This window comes from Zophobas morio, unplaced genomic scaffold (assembly GCF_036711695.1).
Source record: "Zophobas morio isolate AGI-343-1 ecotype UQ-CSIRO unplaced genomic scaffold, CSIRO_AGI_Zmor_V1 ptg000008l, whole genome shotgun sequence".
In the NCBI taxonomy this organism is placed as follows: Eukaryota; Metazoa; Arthropoda; class Insecta; order Coleoptera; family Tenebrionidae; genus Zophobas; species Zophobas morio.
In genome coordinates, this window is record NW_026972113.1 from 3051696 (window position 1) to 3074574 (window position 22879).

General features: G+C 36.7%; 1 protein-coding gene across 10 annotated transcripts in view; it reads left to right on the plus strand.

Annotated features, from left to right (window-relative positions):
- Bru3 (bruno 3) overlaps positions 1-22879 on the plus strand; it is a 388759-nt gene that overhangs the window by 299129 nt on the left and 66751 nt on the right. Inside the window, exon 1 of one of the 10 annotated variants that reach the window (XM_064050310.1) lies at positions 21849-21867. The exons of the other annotated variants lie outside the window; for them this stretch is intronic. The gene's annotated coding sequence lies outside the window, so the exon portion shown is untranslated. Of the gene's footprint in view, positions 1-21848; positions 21868-22879 lie in introns of those variants that run through there. 10 annotated transcript variants of the gene reach the window in all.

Below are 22879 nucleotides of genomic sequence, written 5' to 3' on the forward strand. Positions count from 1 at the left end.
TAAGCAATCGCATCAAGCAAAATTTCCACTTTAATGCACACAGGACGGCCGACAAAAGCGTCGCTCGCCACAATGCGAATTTCATGAAGCGTCCGTTAATTGTGTTCATATTGCAATGTCGATTTCCATTAACTTCGGACGTGCTGCTGCCGAAATTTCTCGACAGAAAACTTGCAATAAAGCGGACAAGTCGCCGGATGGAGGACATGAACCGCAATCAAAAGGCCTTTTCATGTTTGTGAAACGCAATATGGTTTAGCGGTGGTCATATTGATGATGTTAGGGTGACAAGCAATAAGGCGAACCGAATAATATGATCCGAAAGGGCTTCCGCGTACTCTTATCGATCAAGCGCCGACGGATAAGAAAAATTTATTTTTTCTCCGGAACGGGAAAAGTTCGAAAGTGAATCTGGCCTAGAAAACTAAGCTTTTCCACCTATTTTTAAAGAATGATGCGGCGCAAAATAAGATTGATACAGACGCCTTGGAGACTTTAAACTAGAAATTGGACACGAGCGGGAAACTATGCGAAGTTTTAGGGATGGATACGTATTTGTCTAAAAGTCCATCAAAGATGAGTTCCTGATGGGGAAAGTTTCGAGGTTTCTTTGGCAGTTGGAAAGAAAGAAACAAAGAAACACACATTTGCTTTGACATCTGACGAGACCACCGGAATGTAACCTTTGTTTTAAGCAAGTAATTAGCGATGATGCGGCTCGCTTCGGTACGGATTTTTTCAAGCTATTGACTTTTCCTAATTAACTGAATGCTTAAAACGTCTCTTAATAAATATCTTCATTTTATTTAACTTCGTAAGCTTCATCTTTCCGTCAGCGACAAAATAAGAAACTTTTATGTTGTGATTATATGTGGTCTTTGAGATCAGATCCTTAAAAAGAGAAAGGAAAAACTTTTTAATGATGTGTCTTCTAAAATCTTGTTCCTGAACTTTCCTTGGGAATAACGGTAGGGCTGAACGACTAGGTGATTAAAGAGCGAGACACATTATTTGCAAATCCGATTCAAGATTTCAGGATAAGAAACTTGCCGTTACCTTTATTTACATTCTATTAAGAAGTTGCAACCGATGAACCTAAATACCCCAGTTTGAAGAAAAAAACTTCAAATTGAGCGGAAAATTTTCCAACTGTTGAAAAAGCTCTCGAACGACATTAACTGGATAAAAATAAGTTGCAGCTGCAGCAGGATATTCGTGCGCTACCTATCTAGTCGACACACTTGTTTACTTCAATTATACACACAATACCTGTTTGTTTGAATAACATTAATGACGTCACAAACAAGTCACGTTGACACGTTTTTCTTTTAATCGATGGCAAATATTAACAAAAAGGTCGCCAAAATGAAGACAGCAGAAATCAGTTTCTCGCAATTCTAGAAACCTTATATCCGCGTAAAAATTGACGGTTTAAAATAGTGGGCGTAATAAAAGAATTAGAGTATCCTATTAAATATAAATGCAAATGAGAACGAAGTGAAGAGTGGCGGAGTATCAAGGACCATTTATATGAGGTGGCCTATTAGAATAAGCCGGAGCACAAAGGACGCATGCGTTTAAGCTTCGCGAAATGTCAAAGAGGATTTCTACAATTGCGATATTTTAATTAGCTGTGTCATCATCGCACCTAATACCTCAACACCACTTCGCCAAAGTGTTATTTATGCTCTAATTCTACAGACCCTTACAAGCTAAGGACGTAATTTACGAGCGTTCAAAGATTACTTAAATTGCTCGAACAAAAGTAAATTCATTATTCGTAAGACGCAAACGACTCGAACGTATAAATTCTTTTAAGGTGAGTATCCTAAGGTTTGCGTAAAAACGTAAGCTTTCTAATAGTTTAACTAGCTAGCAAGGATCGCACAAAGACTCGCCAATTTTCCAAAGGCATCCGAGAGAATGGAGAAAGCCGCGTTAAGAAAAATTGTTTTCCGATATCGAATTCGCATTTTTCCCAACCGAAGACCTTCATTCACATCCCTTTTTTATTGAAACAAGTGGCTTTACTACAATACATGTCTTCCGTTTAATAACATTTAAATTCCTCAGGCAGTGAGTAATTGTTTCCAAGATTGAGCTCCTGCATCCGGACGATTTGAATTTACGACTCTTTCTCTTCATTTCCGGAACAGTGCAATGTCAATAGCATTCTGCGGATAATATTAACAATTTCACAGTTACATTTTTCGTCAGATATTTGATTAATAGTTACGGAATGGATTTAATTAAAATCGCAATTAAAAGCATTAAGCGGAATTTATTCGACGGTATTTATGAACTCTCTGCAAATCGCGTTATTGACCAAAAAGTGCTTTGCAACTCAATTGGTAAATACGTACACCACTTTTTAAAAATACAAATATTGATACTGGACTCACATACAACTTCGGAACGGATTGAGATTTAGTATAAGCCATTTTTAGGACTGGATTTTTCAAAAGCATCACAGTTATCATCAAACTTACGGACTAAGCTAAAACTACCAGCGTTACACAAATTTTGTATTTTAATACTTTGTATATATTAATATGTCTATGTATCTAAGAAACACCCTGTACTCTATTAATAATTATATTTTATACGACTCCGTGAAATTTATTGTCCACTAAACTTACTTCATAGTGCTGATTCATAAAACTTTTTTTTTGTGAAATTTTTCCAATGGTCCCCCCCTCTTCAATTTCGGCCAAATTTTTACATTTTCGAAACTTAACTAAATACATTTTCTTGTAGATTTCGCGCTTTGTAACTCATTTCCGGTCTCATTTTTTTGATAACTCCAACAGTTTTTCCGGAATCGACCGTTGAAATATCGAAATTTCTAGAAACTTCCAAAAATTTGAATTTCGTACCGATTCTTTCAAAAATATTGCTCCTTGACCATCAACATGCTACATTTTTGGAATCAGGATGTCGAGATCTACGTCCCTGAATTTTTTCAGAATTTTTAGACAACTTTTTTTTCGGCAAAATTTTGACATTTTCGAAACTTAACCAAATACATTTTTTTGTACATTCTGAGTCCTAGAACTCACTTCCGGCCTCGTTTCTTTGATAACTGCAACCGTTTTCCCAGAATCGGACGTGGAAATATCGAAATTTTTAGAAATTTTCAAAAATTCGCATTTCAAACCGATTCTAGCGAAAATTTAGCTCCGTGACCATAAACATTCCATATTTTTGGAATCAGCAAATCGATATCTACATTGCTGAATTTTTTCAGAATTTTTGGACAACTTTTTTAAAAATGAAATTTTTCCAATGGTCCCCCCTTCTTCAAATTTCGACAAAATTTTGACATTTTCGAAACTCAACTAAAGACATTTTCTTGTAGATTTGGAGCTCTAGAAGTCATTTCCGGTCTCGCTTTTTTGATAACTATAACGGTTTTTCCGGAATCGGCCGATGGAATATCGAAATTTTTAGAAATTTTCAAAATTTCGCATTTCAAACCTATTCTAGCGAAAATTTTGCTCCGTGACCATTAACATTCTATATTTTTGGAATCAGCAAATCGAGATCTACATCCCTGAATTTTTTCAGAATTTTTAGACAACTTTTTTTTAGTGAAATTTTTCCAATGGTCCCCCCTTCTTCAAATTTCGGCCAAATTTTGACATTTTTGAAACTTAACTAAATACATTTTCTTGAAGATTTTGAGCTCTAGAACTCACTTCCGGCATCGTTTCTTTCATAACTGCAACCGTTTTTCCAAAATCGACCGTGAAATATCGAAATCTTTAGAAATTTTCAAAAATTCGCATTTCATACCGATTCTAGCGAAAATTTTGCTCCGTGACAATAAACATTCTATATTTTCGGAATCAGCAAATCGAGATCTACATCCCTGAATTTTTTCAGAATTTTCAGACAACTTTTTTAAAAGTGAAATTTTTCCATTCCCCTTCTTCAAATTTCGACAAAATTTTGACATTTTCGAAACTCAACTAAAGACATTTTCTTGTAGATTTGGAGCTCTAGAAGTCATTTCCGGTCTCGCTTTTTTGATAACTATAACGGTTTTTCCGGAATCGACCGTTGGAATATCGAAATTTTTGGAAATTTTCAAAAATTCGCATTTCAAACCGATTCTAGCGAAAATTTTGCTCCGTGACAATAAACATTCTATAGTTTTGGAATCAGCAAATCGAGATCTACATCCCTGAATTTTTTCAGAATTTTTAGACAACTTTTTTTAGTGAAATTTTTCCAATGGTCCCCCCTTCTTCAAATTTCGGCCAAATTTTGACTTTTTTGAAACTTAACTAAATACATTTTCTTGAAGATTTTGAGCTCTAGAACTTACTTCCGGCATCGTTTCTTTCATAACTGCAACCGTTTTTCCAAAATCGACCGTTGAAATATCGAAATCTTTAGAAATTTTCAAAAATTCGCATTTCATACCGATTCTAGCGAAAATTTTGCTCCGTGACAATAAACATTCTATATTTTTGGAATCAGCAAATCGAGATCTACATCCCTGAATTTTTTCAGAATTTTTAGACAACTTTTTTTTAGTGAAATTTTTCCAATGGTCCCCCCTTCTTCAAATTTCGACAAAATTTTGACATTTTCGAAACTTAATTAAATACATTTTCTTGTAGATTTGGAGCTCTAGAAGTCATTTCCGATCTCGCTTTTTTGATAACTCCAACGGTTTTTCCGAAATCGACTGTTGAAATATCGAAATTTTTATAAATTTTCAAAAATTCGCATTTCAAACCGATTCTAGCGAAAATTTTGCTCCGTGACAATAAACATTCTATATTTTTGGAATCAGCAAATCGACATCTACATCCCTGAATTTTTTCAGAATTTTCAGACAACTTTTTTAAAAGTGAAATTTTTCCAATAGTCCCCCCTTCTTCAAATTTCGACAAAATTTTGACATTTTCGAAACTTAACTAAATACATTTTCTTGTAGATTTGGAGCTCTAGAAGTCATTTCAGGTCTCGCTTTTTTGATAACTCCAACGGTTTTTCCGGAATCGACCGTTGAAATATCGAAATCTTTAGAAATTTTCAAAAATTCGCATTTCATACCGATTCTAGCGAAAATTTTGCTCCGTGACAATAAACATTCTATATTTTCGGAATCAGCAAATCGAGATCTACATCCCTGAATTTTTTCAGAATTTTCAGACAACTTTTTTAAAAGTGAAATTTTTTCAATAGTCCCCCCTTCTTCAAATTTCGACAAAATTTTGACATTTTCGAAACTTGACGAAAGACATTTTCTTGTACATTTGGAGCTCTAGAAGTCATTTCCGGTCTCGCTTTTTTGATAACTCCAACGGTTTTTCCGGAATCGACCATTGAAATATCGAAATTTCTAGAAATTTCCAAAAATTCGCATTTCAAACCGATTCTAGCGAAAATTTTGCTCCGTGACCATTATACATTCTATATTTTTGGAATCAGCAAATCGAGATCTACATCCCTGAATTTTTTCACAATTTTTAGGCAACTTTTTTATAAGTGAAATTTTTCCAATAGTCCCCCCTTCTTCAAATTTCGACAAAATTTTGACATTTTCGAAACTTAACTAAATACATTTTCTTGTAGATTTCGAACCCTAGAACTCAATTCCGGTCTCGGTTTTTTAATAACCGCAACGGTTTTTCCGGAATCGACCGTTGAAATATCGAAATTTCTAGAAATTTCCATAAATTCGCATTTCGCACCGATTCTTTCGAAAATGTTGCTCTTTGATTATGAACATACTACATTTTTGGAATCAGCATGTCGAGATCTACATCCCTGAATTTTTTCAGAATTTTTAGACAACTTTTTTAAAAGTGAAATTTTTTCAATAGTCCCCCCTTCTTCAAATTTCGACAAAATTTTGACATTTTCGAAACTTGACGGAAGACATTTTCTTGTACATTTGGAGCTCTAGAAGTCATTTCCGGTCTCGCTTTTTTGATAACTCCAACGGTTTTTCCGGAATCGACCATTGAAATATTGAAATTTTTAGAAATTTTCAAAAATTCGCATTTCAAACCGATTCTAGCGAAAATTTTGCTCCGTGACCATTAACATTCTATATTTTTGGAATAAGCAAATCGAGATCTACATTCCTGAATTTTTTCAGAATTTTTGGACAACTTTTTTAAAAATGAAATTTTTCCAATGGTCCCCCCTTTTTAAAATTTCGGCCAAATTTTGACATTTTCGAAACTTAACTAAATACATTTTCTTGTAGATTTCGAGCTCTAGAACTCACTTCCGGTATCGTTTCTTTCATAACTGCAACCGTATTTCCAGGATCGACCGTTGAAATATCGAAATCTTTAGAAATTTTCAAAAATTCGCATTTCATATCGATTCTAGCGAAAATTTTGCTCCGTGACAATAAACATTCTATATTTTCGGAATCAGCAAATCGAGATCCACATCCCTGAATTTTGTCAGAATTTTCAGACAACTTTTTTAAAAGTGAAATTTTTCCAATAGTCCCCCCTTCTTCAAATTTCGATAAAATTTTGACATTTTCGAAACTTAACTAAAAACATTTTCTTATAGATTTCGCGTTTTGTAACTCATTTCCGGTCTCATTTTTTTGATAACTCCAACAGTTTTTCCGGAATCGACCGTTGAAATATCAAAATTTCTAGAAATTTCCAAAAATTTGCATTTCGTACCGATTCTTTCAAAAATGTTGCTCCTTAGCCATCAACATTCTATATTTTTTGAATCAGCAAATCGAGATCTACATCCCTGAATTTTTTCAGAATTTTCAGACAACTTTTTTAAAAGTGAAATTTTTCCCCCATCTTCAAATTTCGACAAAATTTTGACATTTTCGAAACTTAACTAAAGACATTTTCTTGTAGATTTGGAGCTCTAGAAGTCATTTCCGGTCTCGCTTTTTTGATAACTACAACGGTTTTTCCGGAATCGACCGTTGAAATATCGAAATTTTTAGAAATTTTCAAAAATTCGCATTTCAAACCGATTCTAGCTAAAATTCAGCTCCGGGACCATAAACATTCCATATTTTTGGAATCAGCAAATCGATATCTACATTCCTGAATTTTTTCAGAATTTTTGGACAACTTTTTTAAAAATGAAATTTTTCCAATGGTCCCCCCTTCTTCAAATTTCGACAAAATTTTGACATTTTCGAAACTCAAGTGAAGACATTTTCTTGTAGATTTGGAGCTCTAGAAGTCATTTCCTGTCTCGCTTTTTTGATAACTATAACGGTTTTTCCGGAATCGACCGTTGGAATATCGAAATTTTTGGAAATTTTCAAAAATTCGCATTTCGCACCGATTCTTTCGAAAATGTTGCTCCTTGACCATCAACATACTACATTTTTGGAATCAGCATGTCGAGATCTACATCCCTGATTTTTTTCAGAATTTTTAGACAACTTTTTTTTTAACGAAATTTGTCCAATTTTTCCCTTCTCCAAATTTCGGCCAAATTTTGACATTTTCGAAACTTAATTAAATACATTTTCTTGTACATTTCGAGATCTAGAACTCACTTCCGGCCTCGTTTCTTTGATAACTGCAACCGTTTTCCCAGAATCGACCGTTGAAATATCGAAGTACTTTTATCGTGAGGTATAAGTTATTGTACGTAATATTTCCTAGTTCTATAAATTTCTACGAAAAGGAACATTATATCCATTTTATAATGCTTTTGTCACATTCTTTATTGCCTCTTTTAGGTAATACAATATCGATGAAACTGTATATTTCCATTTACGTTCAATGTTGAGGTAGATTTAACGATGTATTTTTTATCGCTTGTAATATTAAATTATATCGTTATAATAACAAATCATTAGTTTTTCTTTGCCTTATCAAGAACTCATATGTAGGTCAAGTATAGCGTGATGGAAAACGTCCGTCAACTGTCAACTTGAGATTTTCTTGGCAAATTCTGGATTAACTCATTACAATTATCAACATTAAACCCAATGTAGTTATTTTCTTTTATTTCTGAGGTATTCCTCGGTAAGATTCCGTCCAAAGTTGCATTCAATTTCAATTTAAGATTACAACAGTGTTTACGAGTAAATTTCGCGAGAAACTCCAACCGTTCAAATAGGATCCGCCAGATTTACGAGGAGGTCGTAATCGAATTAAGTGCGAAGGGAAATGTTAACTCGCTTATTATTCTGACCAATTAATGCAAGTCCATCAATTAGAACACGGCGTCGATGTAGTAATTTTAATCGCAAAGTGAGTGAAACTCCACAGTTCCGGCGTCTGTTTATAGGGGCATAACATCTGTATTTAGGTTTTTATAACGACAAGGGAATCACTTACAGCTGATCGTAATTTAAACGGGGTTTTATATCCAGTCGCGACAGAGCCGGTCCTATTAAGGAAGAGCCGTGCGAGAGCTTTATGCCGAAGAATTTCGGAAAATCCCCAAAGCTTTTGCTTGTCCCGGATTAGATGAGACTTGCTTGATAGGGGACGGGAGTTCAGGAGCGCCAACTCCCACTAGGTACCAGCAACATGTGTAGCAGTCAACTCATATTACGTTGTTGTGTGCAACCCTTGCTGTCCCATATTAGCCTGTAAAACTTATTATCTCCACTCTCCGGAACGACGCCGATTCGTAAACTCGCTGGAGATCGTTCTGTTTTACACTCTTGCACTAAACGACTTTGTATTTAGCTGTATTCGTGTATCACCAGCTGCGATCGAGTCACAAAAGCCGAACTGTCCCAAAATTCTGCAATTGGAGGTTTAGACTTAATGCCGGTTGAAAATAATGTCTTGTTTGCAATGAATGCACTCGGAGCGGGATCGTTCCACCGTTTCTCGTTTTACGACGTCGTAAAATCATCTCTCTTGATTTCCTTGCGAGGTCACACAATTAGATATTTCGTAATTAAATACGGCAAGGTCCGAACGTAAAGCTTTTAACGTTGAAACAATGTACTCCCGGTGTACTTTATTTGCGGATAGCGATTTTAGAGCGAAAAGGGAATATTTTGGTATGGCGGTTGTGCCGTTTACAAATGGATATTTCAGCTTGGACGGTGCTCAATTAGCATTGGAGTTTGTGCACAAACACGAAGGGGTGGCTAATGGATCTGATGGACCGAGCCTGATTGGACTTAATTAGCTGCTCTCTATGTTTACAGAAGAGAAACCGTCCGACGGCGAAGAGCTCCGTCCACTACTCGCTATTGTCTAAAAATACACACTCTCCCATGTAAAATAGGCTTACAGGATAAAAGTGAAAAACGCGACGTTTTTGCTTTTAGCTGGCTCGTTCGAAACAACGAACTCGACGACGAAGAAGACAAAACACGAAAACGCGACACGTTTTTGACTGACTAAAGCGTCGTCTAATTCCTGTGACGCTGAGCGTTATCCATAACGATAACCACTTTTCATTTAGATCGATGTCTTTACAAGCTGCTAACGCCTCCTAAGGTCTAGTCTGTAAGTTTTCACGTTAACTACTCTTCGCTTCTCTTCGTTCCTTGATTCCCAGCTAGAATTAATATCTGACGAGATTTTCGCGATAATTTCGGACCCCGCCGTTCAGCCACTACCGTTAACAATTACTCTTGGCCGACACTCAACACATTGCGTAGATTATCCCAAGATACTCCAGTTTGGAGAAGAAAGTGCAACCATAAGTCTAGGAGTCCATTTCCGCCCCAACAAAGTTTAATTTATCAAACAGATAGGAACGCACCGCTGTCTACTTAGTCATATTCATCTGCCCCCGACGGTGATGGGTAACCTTCCGTATAAACACATCAGCGAGGCTTAACTGTGACCTAAAGGGAGCCATATTAATCGGAAACCGCTCCAGGCCATGTTACTAATCTAATGCCGTAAGTGGTTACGTCGGCGGAAAATCGACTCAGAGGAGGTGTGTACTTAATTCGGTTTATCAAATGGGAAAGTACACATATGTACTAATAACATAAACAAGCTGGTGTGCGCTGCATGCTGTTCCACTGTTTGCGTTGGATCTGTGAGGATTTGAGGTGTGTGAAATAACGACAAACCTTATCAGCAGCTGTCTAATCAGAGCGGTCCACTTTGACTGCTGCTAAAGGCGGATTAACGGTTCACTGGGAACTTCATCATAATAATTGTTTTAACATGGGGAAAATCCCCTCGGAAAATCCATTTACGAGTTCAAACTTGTTCAGCTGATAGTTGCAGAAGTTTTGTCCTCGCTAGTATGTGTTTAGGGCTGGCATTTAGAGAACTTATTTTCTCTCTGGATCCATCCAAAAGCATTCTCAAAGAACATGCAAACTCATCGCACCAACTCCAAATATTTAAGAGGATGAAATTATTTTACTAGCTACAGACTACAAAATTCCTTAAATATTTATTTTATGACCCAGACAACAATCATCTACGTCGTGTAAGTTCGAACATGGTGTAGCAGCATGACCCATTCCCAACAGTAAAAAATTAAAACTTGAATGCCCCAATTAACCGACTTAGTTGGAAGTAGAGAACTTTTAAACGGATTTTTACTTTTGACAGTGAAATTAAATTGTATTGACGAAGTTGGGTATCCTGCGAAATCAGAAAGGGTGTTGCAACCTTGAAAAAGTTCGAGTGAGAGAGTTTTCAAAGAGAAAATAAAATTATTTTATCATTATTCTCTGTCACATTTACTGCATTCCCTGGCAAAATGGAAATGTGATTTAATTATCCGACGTTTTATAGTTTAGACTTTCGTTCTTCAGAGGCTGTTGTAAAAAGCGTACCAAATGTAAAGCTTTGTGTGGAATTAGCTTTATGGCTGTCACTAAGAATACGCCGCTGCAAAATGTGATGAAACTTTATGTATTCTTTATTGTCTACGTCAAAATTAACTCGAGGAACCGGAGCAATTAAAGTAATTAGCACTGGGATATAGCTATCCCAGTCGCAGTGTTAAAGTGAATCGTGGGTTTCTATTTTGAAAAATCGAAATGTGACAATTAATTTCAGCCATTAGGGTTATCGTGTAAGAAATTTCGCAACTAACAACTAATGAAACAAAATTTAACCTTTCGATGATTACATGGGTGGAGAACTTGGGCAATCATACTTACTAATACCTGCTCATAACTGCTGTTGCTAATGCGTCTTGATTGCTTTTGTTGTAACTTAATAACAACCGCTTGAAATGATAATGGATAGTTAATTGGAACAGTTTGGCTAGTTTTTTATCCCCCGAATTTATATCTTGCTTAATACAAAAAAAAATTAAAACATTTCTACACCATCTACGTATTTCGATCAAGTTTAACTAACAACAATAACGAATGACTTCTTTGTATACGCAAGAGACAGCACGAACATAATAAAGTGGCTTTTGCATTAACTTTCAAGGAAAAAATACATACATACTTTATAAAGTGAGTTACAACATCCCGGCAAATAAGAGGATTATCAAGGAAAGGGAAAAACAAAAATGGAATAAATCATTAAGCTGCGCGTTATATAATTTCAGAAAAAACCCCATCTGTCCGCTTTAATAATGTAAAATGTCTATAATTTATTCTGTAATCCGATAAATCTTGAATATAGTAAAAGCAAAATATCGATTAGTTTCATAATGCTTTAATTACCGATCCCACGAGTAATTCGTTAAAACGTAAAAGTACCTGAAGATTACTAACTAAAATCATTAACGCAGCTTCCGTGCACTCTGAATAATTCCTGCTTAAAAATACGTCTAAAATGCAAAAGTGCATTTCTTGTCATAATAAAACAACCTTCCCCTGTTTATGCTCCACCTCGGCTAGGCAAAAGTTGGCCCAGGTAATAAATAGCGTCATAAGAAGAAGGTGCATTTTAAGGGACCAGATAACATCACTTTCCTTTTCTTTTCTTACAGGGTTTGCTACTTTCGCGTTGTTGTTTTTCAGTAAATAATGGGATCTGTCATTTTACATTACATTCCCGGCCGCCTCCGGAGAAAACCTGCAACCCTCCGTTAAACCCCGTACAAACCGACAAAGTAGCTCGAAAACACGCTTTAAATTTAATATGTCCTTATTTATTTATTACGTGTTCGATGAAAATACGTCTCGAGATGCTCCAGAGAGCGAATAGAGCGAGCTCGGGAAAATTGACGCAGAAAGAACTGGATTTATCGACGAGTTATAAAAACAGCAACTTCACAAGTTCGGTTCTTCGTATTCTGGAATCTAATAGCATCTGTCGCGGTCGTGGCTTTTTGCGATTATCAATTATTTACTTTGGACGGAGCAAATAAGTTTTCTTGTTTGAACCAGGACACCAAGATGCACTCCCACTTTTTTTTTCACTACTATTCACTTAGATCATTTAAGAAGTTGTTGAATAGATTGTAATCAAATGTTTGCTTTGTAAGCACAGATCTTTTGTCTATATTTTACAATCGGGAGCGTCTCAATTTTTGTTGTTTGCTTAGGAACGCCATCTAGTGATTTCCACCGCTCGCTTAGTATAGGGGGATGATCTTTGCACACTTCTTTGTATAGACGAGCTAATAAAATCTCTGCTCTTCTCACGCCGACATGATCCCGAACACTCTGATAACAACCTAGTTATTCGCGCTTGGCATTCTACAAATGCTCCGGAATTGTAAACAGACTTGATTTGCATATTTAATCAATGCTGGATTTCTTTCACTGCTTTAATAAATTGAATGAGATTTCTCGATTTAAATTTTATGCCGGATAATGGCGAATCTTATTAATGTTTTGTCAAAGGTCGAAAGCAAAAATTAAGCCCGTTAATTAGATTACTTCTGACGAGAATAATTTTAATCCTAGGTAACTCAGAAATATTCTTTCGAAGAATGAAACTTTATAAAACACCGACACACGAAAGCAAGCAAAGTCTTTAGTGGATTTTTCTCCGATTTTAAAGCTTCCGTAATGAAAGCGAGTCACCGCCTTTTGGCCAAAAGCCAAACCGAAGACGACATCGTCATCAGTCGACCGCTGCTATACCACAAATCGTTTAGATTTCCGACTGGCAAGGCTATAATCGCATTCAACCGCCTCCGAAACCGAATCTGATATTATATAGTAAAAGCTTTAGAACGTATTTGCAGACACTTATTTTTCTTGTGTGGCTCTCAATTTCCTCGCACTTTATCGAATTGTAATTGACTGGCAGCTACTGAAAAGAAATCCGATCTAACGATCATTGCTGATAAAAAGTTTCTAAGTAAGGTCTTATTCCAATGATAGAGAGCGCCGGGTTAGCGAAGGGGTAATTCGTTTTGCAGAAGTTTTAAGGTTGTTATAAATGATAAGGAATCAAAGTATCTATTATATCTGTTAAAAGAAATAGCTTTGTGCTCTACGTTTATTGCCTTTTTATTGTTTCATAAAATCAGAATACAGAAGCTATATGTAGTAAGTTTCATGTATTAGGGGCTGAATCGTCGGTGACAATTTCGTCACGCTCCCTCTAAATTTTACCCATTAAACACGTTTACATAGCGGTTTTAACTCCAAGACAAGCCATGCGAATTAACACATTCGACAAATAGTCAACCTGCAAACACTGACACCCTTGGGAAAATATGGTGGACGAAGTCAAAAAAGAGAAAAACTCCATTAATATTAAATTTCGCTTTGATCCCAACAAATCAAACAAGTGTTTCAAATGCAATACTTTGAAATGATAATGTCTCCGTCGAAAACTGTCAACCAATAATACTGAGTTCATTACAATAACGCAGCATGATTGAATACATTCTAGATTAATTTTGGATGTGCACACAACATATCGATTAACTAAGGCCACAGCAGTGTTAACCTCCAAAATGGAATCTGTGCTATCCCTACGGAACTAATAATCGTAATCTCGGTTACTACATCACAAAGCCCAAGTTCAATCAGCTGTATTCATTTAGGGCCATCCGGCCGCATTCGTACATTGCCATAATTAACACCGAATATATTGTCACCGACGGTTATCTATACCACGTCCTTCCTTCGGCGCTGATTGGATATTATGACCTGGGAGATGCGAACGGCATTTGTCAAATTCGGACCCTTTTACCCTACATGCATTATGTAAGGCTCGGAGACCTGTCTGTAATCGGGTTTAGCGGGAACTTGGACCGTGAATCACAACCGAGCTCTCCCCAAACCTGGCCAAAGGTTTGCATTAGGAAACCGCATTTCTACCCGCTGAGAAGAAGGAAACCACAATTGTGGGTCCACAATGCCGAAGAGACAGCATTTGACATCGACAACGAGATGGGATTAATACACCGTTGAGAACGAACGAATAAAGTCGACCTTCAACTTTCTTTCTCGGAGAAAAATCGTCTTAGCTTTTTCAACATCGATAGATATTTTCTCGAACAAGAGAAATTTTAATTACGGACTATTATCGTGTACGGTCTTTTATCTTTCTTCTCGGAAACAGTATAAACCGTTAACATTAAACTTGGATTATGTTTACGTTTTATGGTGTCAAGTTTACGACGAAATGTGAGAAGTGACTTCACATATTTAAGAAATGGTTTATGGAAGCTGCAAGAAAATGTAGCCGCTATATTTGATAATTGAACTGAATTCGTTACGATTTTCGGTTCCGTTTTGGTGGAGGCGCCGGGACAAATATTATTTATTTATTAGGTTGCAATAACTGAACCATCCCTCGATTTAGGTAACTACTTGAACTTTTCAATTTATTTTAGCACGCGTGTTCGATTACAGATTATCTTGATCACGCAATACAATCACTGTGCGGCGATCCTTTTTATGTTTACGTTTATTTGCTGCTGCTCATGTTGCATAATGTAAAAGTCAATATTCACTCTAGTAAATTCTATCGTAGAATATGCACATTGTGCGATTAAGTTAATTAATAATCGAGTTATCTTTACACGTAAAATCGCATGTCGCTACTAATTTCAATCGAGAATTGTCAAGTTAAAATTAATTTATGACCTGAATTTAACATAGACATACATGATTCAATTATAAATTACCTTGATTGAATAAAAACCCGTACGTGCAACTAAGTATCATTAAAGTTTGATTACCCTTGTTGTCTGAGCAATTGAAAAAGCCACACTTTTTACAATAACACAATCACAATTTAATTTCAGCTATCTCTCTTTTAAAACTAGAACCTCCACTAACAATTTAGAGATTCTAATTTGATTTCGCGCCAAGAATGCATTTGTATTTTTTGAGATGTTATCAAGCAGACGGCGTTTATTTATTACATTAATGCACTTAAGCGTAACGGCATTGCTCCTGTAAGAGCCATATTCACAGAACGTCGTCCATTAACACTCCAATAAGCGAACATTATGCGGATTACAAGGACATTTTGTTGAATTATCTTCAATCAACAGGTGCTTTTGCGAGAATTGGAATTTTGTTTCGATTGCTTTTACCGAAATTGTATCTCATGATTTATGCATGCCTGTCAATTTACTGGAACATAAAATCGTTATGTATAACTACACTGTAAAGAGATGATTTCGAAACGGTCCACACATCTACGAAGAAAAAAGCGAATTATAATTTACGATTTAAACTCGCAAATGATTTCGCAATAACAGGAATAATTTGCGCAGGACTCATTCGACTAGATGGACTTCTGAAAGCCTGCGGTCTTCTAGCCTTTGCCCGAAAGTTAGTTATTAATGTTCTCTTAGTGTTGCAGATTCAAAAGCAGCTACAAGTTAACTTAAATTAACCCTACGCACCTTATTTACGGGAACGTATTTCTGTGTCATCCCCTTTGAACTTCGTCCACGACAAAAATATATATTGCAATTTTGTGAGTTATTAACTCTCAAGTACAGACGTGACGTTCCATTTAAGAGAAACTTAGTTAATAGTATTTCTACACTTGTGTAAAATGTGTGACTTTTCTTGCTCGTTATTTTAACATTGTTGTTAATTTATAGAACGCGATAAACGTTAAAACTGTAGACGATTCAAGCCAACGTAGACTGAAACCGTAGAAACAGACAAAACAGCGTTAACTTCAGGTAGTTTCGAGAATTTAGATCGTCTAGTAGTAGGTCAAGAGCATTTAAGAAAGTCGTTGTTTTTCTTCCGAGTATTTTTTAGATAGGATCCTCTGCCTTTGCTTTTCCTTGTCCATTAAAATTAGCGTGGTAAAACATTACCGCCGATAAATTATCCGCTATCTTCCTCCAAATCGTTGTGTTATCCTTGGAAAACAGAGACGGTTGGAATTCGCACTCGAGATTGTCGATTTGGCCAATTCCCCTGTTTATCTGACGACTTGGCTAGCGAAAGGCAAAGTTTGCACAAGTCCGCACCACCTCATCTACCTTAGCTCCCAGAAGTCTACATAGTTTGCAGGATTACCGGCGCCTCCGCCAATTGTGGTCGATACGAGGAGCCCTTTCTTCGTGAAAACGAACTGAAATATTTATGCCTACGCCGAAATCGATTAACTCGGTTAACATAAACAAAGAAAGGAATTTTCCTTCGAGATAATGTAATTGATCGTGAAGCTGACAAACTGAAACTGATACACCTTCCAAATAATTTACCATGACAATGCCGCATAAAAGTGATCGAATCGTTTTGAATTTCAAATAGAGGAGACAAGTTTTATTTGCATCCTCCTGTCTCATCTACTTTGTATTTGGTCTACTTCATTGAGTTAGTCAGACTTGCGAACGATAGCTGCCGGATATGTAGTCCGATGCGAGGGATTTTATGGAAATCCCATTCCCTCGCAAGGCAAGTTAATTCGAAAAGTATAGTCGCCTAAATCGGATACAAATTACCGCGGCAATGCCGCAAAAATGACGACCGCTCGTAAAAATCCGCCCGACTGCGCCATGTGTATTAATTATCTTTCATGTAACTACAAATGCATTAATTTGGACGTATTTCCGAAATTTTCTTCCTGCATTTTACTTCGAATATAAAACTAACCAGCCGCACTGCACATGCATTCTTTCATCAACGGTAGCCTTTGAAGTGTTTTTCATTTTCGTTTGTATTTTTGTCGGACAAAACGTCTCTTTCGCTATTCTGCATTGTTTCGTGATAATGCGATATTGTAAACACTATTAGGCAACAAAGGGTTTGTTCTTTCAAAAAATATGCCATTGCGAACTTATAACCGCATTAACTGAGTTGTTTTTGTTGTTTATAATACTTTCGAGCAATGTTTTACATGTTTTAACTCTTCGCGAGAACCATCATCAGATTTCACTACAGCTTCCATGTGTATCCTGCATACAAGGGCCCTATGTAAATTTCATTTCCCAGTAATCCACTCACCGAGATTGGTCTCGATTGATGGACGCAAATTGGAAAGTAGAGAGGATAGTATGCGCTGTTGCCTCGTCACACGCAAGCTTTGGCAACCATCACTGTCCCTACACCACTGATGTCCTGTTTACTAGATCGCTCTCCATATTACATTATCTATCAAAGGTTCGTGTGACGTGATAGATTAGCATTAACCTCATTTAGCGTTCAATAATTGATCATGTTTATCGGAATTTAATACTTTTACATTTACGTGGAAAAACACATATGCAAAATAAACGACTTTGTTATGTGACGCTTAAAACGAATTCTTATTACAACTGTAGCGCATTAGTTCCAGCCAACTCTGAATCAAGAATTTTTCGATCGTACGTCATACAGTAATTAACCTATTATATTCATTCTGTGTAATAATATGCATTTTTCGTATAGCTTATTTTACGGTTTTAATGTATATTTGTCTAATAATTTATTGTAAACATAAAATAATCTAAAACGTAAACAATAAAACAAACAAATCAGCATTAAATTAGGTTGGTTAAACTTATTACTTGTTTTGGTGCTAATCTGAAATATCCATTTCATTACCAATATCAACAAAATTTGGTTTACTGATGGTGTACATGTGTAAACTTTTATACAAACTGTTAACTGCTAATAAGAGATTTTAAACAAAGCTGTTTAATCGATTTCCTCAAATTACTGGAGATACTGAAACATGAACGATAATAAAGTTTTTAAAAACAGGTTGAACATACTGCACAAATTCCAAAAGTTTCAGTTATAAACTCAAAGGAAAAACAGCATCTTAAAAACTGTCATCTGCAGCGATTCGCTTTTGAAAACGCTGAAGGGCAATTGAAACGCAAACTGTTCGTCGGTGAAGGAAACAATTTTTTTGAAAGTTCGTATGAAAGGGCGATTTCAAACATTTCACACACCTGTTTTTAGAGTTTATAAAGAAAAATTATTTCGTTATTCAGTGGACACGCTTTCTTTGATAATTAAATCAAAAAATAAATGTAACTAAATCGAGTCGTTCAAACAATATTTTTAAATGATATCAGTGCACTATATAAGCTTAGTTTAAAATCAAATTCCTTTTAATATTGCGACGTTAAGGAGCATTGTCCATAACTACTAGCACTTCCGTTTGAGTTGAAATTAGGAAAAATGTGACAAGTTCCACTTTTTTCGCACTAATAATAAAAAATGCAGGCAAGGTTGTAACGGAAAATAAAATAGGCCAATCAGGATGACACGGGCTATATATTGCAAAAGAAATACAACCGGACCTGAACGTTTTCTCTAAAAATAGGTAGCTATCACGTCAAGTTTGGAAACGGCGCACAATGATTCCCAAAGTACTCATGCATATTTAAAAAGATATCGACAGGATCTTGTATTATTAATTTATTTACGCATTTCGGCCTTCCAGTGGTAATATCGTGATGAACCGTCCGGACGGCTGTCAAATGATCGATATTATATTAAAAATTCAATCTAGTTATCCGAGTCTGGTAGTGCAGGTTTGATCCGATGACACTGTCAGGTGCGGTTGGTAATGCTGTCGTTATAGACGTGTCACGGCGTGATGGATGTGCCGATATTGATGACCCGTTGCAGCTCAGTCTACGTATATCTGCAGGGGTCCTATAACGGCCATTACGGCACAGTTTATGTTAATAATTTTACGAGCTCGGAAGGGTGATAATAAAAATATAACACCCTGCCCTGCAGGTACGCTAAACGCAACCAGCAATACGTGTCGGGGTTTTTCTCTCGAAACCATACATGTTGATCACCTGCGTTCCACTAAAATATCTCATCAGCAATTTATGGCTGTGCACTGCGACGGTTTATTACCGAATTGCACTCAATATTTTATGAAGCACCGTTATTAAAATACTTAGCTGCTACGAACTATAATTTATTTATGGGTGTTGAAGACATGTCGCGTTTAACGTAATTGCGCGTCGATCGAGTGTCGTTTTGTATGTAGCAAGACGAGAAAAATGAGGTAGACAAAAGCCGAGTTCGATAGATGGCGACATTTGTTACCGATTCGTATTCGGCAAACGTATTCTCGGCACTTTTCTTAAGACGAAGAGTGAAGAATCGCGCCCCGTGCAGTATAAAAATAGGATTCAACTCCAAAGTAGGAAATAGAATTAAATAGGATCGACGAACGGATTCAGACGGAGCATTAATTTTCGACCCCAACCGGCACACACAGACGGGAAATAAAGCGCCAAATTATGATCTCCGGGATTTGACTCGAAGATTTCTCCTCTTTTTATACTTTTCAGAGTACGTGCTCCATCCATTTCCCATAAGTAATAATACTAAGAATGTTTTTTAATACCTAAACTTTGCACAAGTCGAAAAACTGCCAAAAGACAAATCGATAAATCTGGTTTCTCAAAACATGGCACGTCATCGATCTATTGGAAAGAATGAACCCACAGACTTTAATTATCGTCAAGTGACGAACACTCACAATTTTAATAAATTCGCGCCAATTTCCACTCACTTATTGCATTAGTTTGAGCTTAGAACTTAATTGGTTTTCGCCGAAGGTCATCTTCTTTGAAGTCTTCGGTCCCATTCTGTTCATTAAAACCAGAGGCCACATTCGTTTAAATTTCAAGTTTTGCGTAAAAAGGTTTTACAGCCATTCGGAAAATACGGTCCGGCCATTCAGTGGAGAGGTTTCCACTCTTCGGGAGAAGAATTTAAGAGCCATATGTATAAAAGCATTTTTTTCGTTTCGATTCTCGGACGACTTCTTCGGAAACGTCCTCGCAGATTTCTAATTATTCCATCGTCGCCGGCTTCTCGCGTCAATGGTGGCGACACGATGTCGTTCTGAGAGGCGAAAGTCGTATTTTACTTTCTTTTAGCCGCACAATTTTTAGCCTCACGTATAGACCGGGCCAAGGTATATATCGTACAAACGCCGCATAAGCAACTTTGGCCAACAAGAAAATGAAATTTAGTGTCGACTCGAAAGCTGGCTCCATCTTGCTCGGTTCTCTCCCACACGTATTCCCCCTTTCAGCACTAAAGTTTTCTTTATATTCCCTTCTGAGTGAACTCTAGCGCGCTGTTCATTACGCCAACTATTCTTTTCGACTGACGCGCCTCGACAGAATTGCACACACAACTTTTCTTTGTGGAACTCCTCCGACGTAATTCTTTTAAAGTAGCTTATCGAAAATATGTTTTCTTCGGTCGCACTGGTTCTTATTCACCCAGAAAGAGATTTAAAATCGCGTTAAAATGTTTATATTGTTTGTGTTCGTGGGACCACGCGGACGGCGAAACTGCTGCACATTATTCCACCTCACCTACTTCGAATCAGCTCTGTCTTCCTTTCCGGGATTTCCACCTCGCGCGTGGACCGAAAGATGAAACTGAATTCTATCAAGTTTTTATGCCAACTAGAATATATTGACCACGCGAATCGGTGGTTCATCCGCATCAAAGTAAATAAATCGTGCACTGTTTTTTCCCATCGTAAGAGACAAGTTAACATGCCTTTTGCGGGAAATGTCTTCTTCGATATATTTGCTCGCGGTTGTACGACAAACCGTCAAAGTGACGGAAATTAAGCATTTTAATTTAAACAAGGAGGCGCATCGATGAGACAAGACTTCCAACCGCCAAACCCGGTTAATATTAAACTCAAAGATTAAACAAATTACGAAGAAACCCAAATGCATGCTCAAAATTCCTCTACACTTCTCGGTTCTTTGTGCGGATGTTATTTTTTATCCTCGGGCAAACACACTTTGAAAATTAATCTCGAAATTACATTTGCACTCATTCCTGCTCCCTCTTGGCTAGCCTGTCTTCGCTTTGCTCGGCAAACTTATTTTATAGCCTCAGGCCAGACAGATTTTCCCGTCATATTAATTACAAAAACTTTTAGACTCGGTAGGTGGGTTTAAGAGGGATAAATCTAAACGAAAAATTTGTTTTGTTGACCAGACTTAATTATCTCCAAAAAAATCGTTACAATAAATCGAAAAATAAATAGCTGGCGTTAAATTTCCGAGCATTTGTTATTCTTTTGACTTGTGGTTAATTAAACGCCGCCGTTTTAGCAAAAAATACTTGCTGTTTGTCACATGTTGATAATTTGTGTTGGTGCAGCAATTTAATTTGAGTTAAATGATGCAGTGAAAATTTTAAACATTTGCCTGCAGAGAAGGTTATAAAAACAGCAATTAATTTAACTATTTTGCTTAGCGAAATGAGCCGCTGGAGTTATTAGCCCCGAAATTCTCTCGTCTCTGCAATGTAACTAATGCAACATGCACGTCGAGCCCCATTTTTCAATAAAAACTTACTTAACTGGACGAAAATTACACGAGTCGTTTCCAGGAGATCAAAAAAATAAAACGGTTTATACATTGCAGGACGTATTTTGGATGCAATTATTTTTCAGATGACGTCATTATTTTTATGGAGGGGTTAAATATGTAGACAGTTTTTAGCGTTTCCGTTGAATTTTCACATTTTTAGCAACTGTGAAGGGCCAAATAATACCTTTTTAAACGCATTTATTTCTGTTTCAGGTAAGTTTCCGTGCTGCCACTTCCAGTTCTCCTTTGGTAAGAAAATTTCTCAATGGCGCTTATTTAGATTACAGCCTTGCATGGATTCTGTGTTTGTACAGTAAGAACCACAGTTTTGTGGCTTCCACCCAACATTAACAGCAACTGTAGATTCGTCATGTATCATGACCGACAATAATTTTCGAATGAAAGCACATAAACCGCACGAACTGAGCTTCGGCAAACTGTAATTACATTATGTCACTGGACAATGTTAGTTTAACCTCTAAAATCGGCTTCGCACTTCAATACCGTCAAACTAATTAAAACTTCATTTAAGTTTCAACGTTCAATTGGTCATCTATCCAGCCTTAACGCCACACATAAATTTGTCGAGGACAAGTTTGATTAAAGGCCGGCGCGGTTTACCAAAGCGATGAAATATTGAAGGAAATGAGATTTCTTATTTGGGCAATAAGATCGGTCCCAAATTTCTATCAATATCATATTAGTTAAGTGAAATAAATTACATCTTTTTTACATTAATCATGTCGTAGCTTGACGGAAAAACGTGAAAATGTTTTCTGTATGTTGGCCGAAAGCCAGTGGAATCGGAGGTACGTTATCAATCATCCCTTGTACACACACTCACATTCTGGCTCGTCTACTTGAGTGCATTTATATTAAGCGACCGACCTCATCATATCAAAGTGTGATCCATCTTCGCCTCCTCCTCCTCCCACTCAACTGTTTAATACGATTATGTCAAAGATGATGCAGCGCTGCACGCAAATTTTCCAAAAAGTTTGCCGTTTCACTCTTCAAACAATGAAAATTACTTTTGGCCACATAAAATTCCGCTTTTACGACTTCTTCCAGATTTGTATCAATCACTGTGTGTATAACTCGTTTTGCCAATGAAACATTTATAGACGGAAAGAAAAGTTCCATTAGGAATATTACATCTTTCACCTGTTAGTTTGATTTGCTCCGAGTTTCCTTCGCTCGTAAGTTTTCATTGAGTCGAAAGATTGAAAGTTCTTTCCCATCGGGAAAGTTTCGCCATGTC